General features: G+C 47.1%; 1 protein-coding gene across 3 annotated transcripts in view; it reads right to left on the minus strand.

The window, feature by feature from the left end:
• Positions 1-3,525, minus strand: part of LOC123760576 (15-hydroxyprostaglandin dehydrogenase [NAD(+)]) — a 154,126-nt gene extending 150,601 nt beyond the window's left edge. The window contains exon 1 of one of the 3 annotated variants that reach the window (XM_045746259.2): positions 3,390-3,525. The gene's annotated coding sequence lies outside the window, so the exon portion shown is untranslated. Of the gene's footprint in view, positions 1-2,831; positions 2,855-3,389 lie in introns of those variants that run through there. The other 2 variants (XM_045746260.2, XM_069328378.1) reach the window with 2 other exon arrangements.
• Between the last annotated feature and the right edge of the window lie 409 nt (positions 3,526-3,934).

Consider the following 3,934-nt stretch of genomic DNA (forward strand, 5'->3'; position numbering starts at 1 on the left):
TGTCCCCCCTAACTCCTGTCTTCCAACGAAGTGAGGTTTAATTCCCGTAGTTTCTCCTCGTAGCTCATACCTCTCAGCTCGGGTGCTAGTCTGGTGACAAACCCTTGAACCTTTGCCAGTTTAGCCTTGTGCTTGACTAGATATGGACTCCATGCTGGAGCCGCATACTCCAGGATTGGTCTGACATATGTGGTATATAATGTTCTGAATGACTCCTTACACAAGATTCTAAAGGCCGTTCTTATGTTACCCAACCTGGCATATGCCGCTGATATTATCCTCTTGATATGAGCTTCAGGGGACAGGTCTGGCGTGATATCAACCCCTCCGGTCTTTCTCTCTCTCTCTCTGACTCTTGAAGTATTTCATCTTCCAAATGATACCTTGTATCTGGTCTCCTGCTCCCTACATCTATCTTCATTGCATTACATTTGCTAAGGTTAAACTCTAACAACCATTTGTTCGACCATTCCTGCAGCTTGTCCAGGTCTTCTTGAAGCCTCAATCTGTCCTCCTCTGTCTTAATCGTTCTCATAATTTTGGCGTCGTCAGCAAACATTGAGAGGAATGAGTCTATACCCTCTGGGAGATCATTTACGTATATCAGAAACAGGATAGGTCCAAGTACAGAGCCCTGTGGGACTCCACTGGTGACTTCACGCCAGTCTGAGGTCTCACCCCTCACTGTAACTCTCTGCTTCTTATTGCTTAGGTACTCCTTTATCCACTGGAGCGCCCTACTAGTTACTCCTGCCTGTTTCTCCAGCTTATGCATCAGCCTTCTATGGGGTACTGTATCAAAGACTTTCCGACAGTCCAAAAAAATGCAGTCCGCCAATCCTTCTCTTTCTTGCTTAATCTTTCTTGCTACCTGGAAAAACTTTCCCCTGCTTGAGCAAGCCTGTGAGTTCGTGCCTGTAGAGAGGTTACTTAACCCCCCCCCCCTTAGGAGGATAAACCATGTAGAATTATCATCAACGAGATGACAATGAAAAAATCCAAAACGATACCACAGGAAATGAGGCATAAGTATATTGAGGAAATTTATAAAGAAGCTGGGAATGAATTAGATCAAATCTACACTGATGGGTCATCTAATCCTGGCAATGGCAGGGCTGGTGCAGCATACACTGTAATTAGGAATAATGCCTTTCAAAACGCAAGTGAAGAAAAAGCACGCATTGAGAACTATGCCTCTTCAACGCAAGCAGAGCTAACTGCCATTGTCATGGCGTTAAGATTTCTTGAAAGAAACACTAATGGTGCAGTGATTTGCACCGATTCAAAACCAGCACAACAAAGCCTTAATAAAAATCGGACAGAAAATCTTGCGATTGTTGCTGAAATCAAGAGAGCTGTGAGGGGTACTAACCAATCATGAAAGAGTCGTCAAATTTCTGTGGCTCCCCTCACATGTTGGAATCTGTGGAAATGAACGAGCAGATGTGCTGGCTGCTGAAGGCGCTGAAGGAGACCATATTGAATACTTCATACCTAAGACTTTTCTACAAATTGGAGGTATTATCAGGCAACATCACCGTGACAAGGTGACTGAGAAAAGAAGGACAGAAGCATAAACCAGTAAATCTATACGCTGGTACAACGTGGTTGCAGCTGGCAATCCCAATCGTTATGGACGAAGAGGAGGTGGCTGCGGGAGAGAATCAGTAATAGCAAGAATTCGTCTCGGATACAAATATCCATGCACCCGCAAGATAACGTAAGTTTTTAAGGGTTGAGAAATGTTAATCTTCTTGTTTGATAAGCTATTCACTTGAAACAGTTAAGCAAGTTCCAGTTATGTCTGGGTACAAGTTACAGGATGAACATCCCAGCGGGTTTTCTTCCTTTTAGGGAGTGTTGTACATGCTGCTATGGCGGTGTGTCCACTCACAGGATGAGTGGCGCTGCCCAATACTGCCACTATGGCGGTGTGTCCACTCACAGGATGAGTGGCGCTGCCCAATACTGCCACTATGGCGGTGTGTCCACTCACAGGATGAGTGGCGCTGCCCAATACTGTCACTATGGCGGTGTGTCCACTCACAGGATGAGTGGCGCTGCCCAATACTGCCACTATGGCGGTGTGTCCACTCACAGGATGAGTGGCGCTGCCCAATACTGTCACTATGGCGGTGTGTCCACTCACAGGATGAGTGGCGCTGCCCAATACTGTCACTATGGCGGTGTGTCCACTCACAGGATGAGTGGCGCTGCCCAATACTGTCACTATGGCGGTGTGTCCACTCACAGGATGAGTGGCGCTGCCCAATACTGCCACTATGGCGGTGTGTCCACTCACAGGATGAGTGGCGCTGCCCAATACTGTCACTATGGCGGTGTGTCCACTCACAGGATGAGTGGCGCTGCCCAATACTGTCACTATGGCGGTGTGTCCACTCACAGGATGAGTGGCGCTGCCCAATACTGTCACTATGGCGGTGTGTCCACTCACAGGATGAGTGGCGCTGCCCAATACTGTCACTATGGCGGTGTGTCCACTCACAGGATGAGTGGCGCTGCCCAATAAACTCGCCCCTTGGGGGAAAACTTAAAAAAAAACAACAGATCAGATATGAAATGGTGGAGAGTGTGACGAAGGGGCGGGGGCAGCGGACATTTAAATTTTCGCCCCTGAGCACAGGATGGGTGTATGTCGGGGCATAATAATTTAATAATTCGCTGTGTCCAGGGACAGGCAGCCAGAATGTATTCATACACGTTTGGCTTTTATCGAGGTCCCCCCACCCCCCCACCCCCATGAGGCAGAATTACTGACCCTGCCCAGAATGTAGCCCCCACAACAAGCTGACTAACTCTTGAGTACCTACTCACTGCTAGGTGAACAGATGCATTAGGCGAAAGGAAATGTGCCCAACCATTTCTGTCCCGCCCGGGATTCGACTCCGGAATTCTCGATTGTGCGTAGAGAACGAGCCCGACTGTACTACTTGGACCCTTCACACACTCAAATAAGATAAGAATAAGAAATTCTTAGATAAGATACGAAATGAACTGAACTAACAAAGAAGGTGTTGAGACAGCGGTAACTGAGGATGGGGATATAAACCAACATACCTTACGGGGGAGAAGATCCACAGGAGCCGTCATGAGGATTCGAACCAATGCGCTGAGGATGAATCCTCATCACGACTCCTGTGGATTTTCTCACTGATATATCACGGTAATGTGATTCTCTGTATACCGGATCGTGTTCTAGAGACAACAACAGTTCCATGTTAACATAACCAGTTCTGGCACCTGTCCTAATTAAGGACTAAATCCCACTTTAAAGATATATATTTATATATATGAGGTTAAAGAACAGCCGTATGGGTTACTAAATAAGATGCTCAAATGAATCACAAAACTATGAGACGAATACTCACAAATGATGCTTAGTGGAGAAGAGTACAAATTATGTCCAGTGGAGGCTTGGGAGCGCGACTCTGCGACACGTCCGCACACAACAACGGCAGAAGGTACACTGAGCCAGGACTGTTGAGTGTAGTAGTGCAAGAATGCCGTGCACGCGTGTGTGTGTGTGTTGGTGGGAGGGGGGGGGGGGGGGAAGAGAGGAGCTAGAAGACGCATGAGGGAGAGGGGGTAGCAGTGGTCTGGGGTGGGGGAGGTGTGGGCTACCTGGTAATTTACCTCTCTATCTCCTCACCTGTTGTTTCTATCGCATTTTCCGTTCATTTTCCTTTCAGTAATTTTCCATCAATAGTTTAACTCTCTACCCTTCCCTTGGTGTAACTCCCCACACCTGCTATAACTCCCCATCGCTTGTGTTTGATAGTGCCACATGAAAGACTGATTAAAAGATAGAGGCTTATGGTATTGGGGGTGCTATATTAAGCTGGATTAGGGCATGGCTATACCAAAGGAAACAGAGTTAGTATAAACGGGGTGAAGTCAGAGTGGGAAAATGTTG

This window comes from Procambarus clarkii, chromosome 21, assembly GCF_040958095.1.
Source record: "Procambarus clarkii isolate CNS0578487 chromosome 21, FALCON_Pclarkii_2.0, whole genome shotgun sequence".
NCBI lineage: Eukaryota > Metazoa > Arthropoda > Malacostraca > Decapoda > Cambaridae > Procambarus > Procambarus clarkii.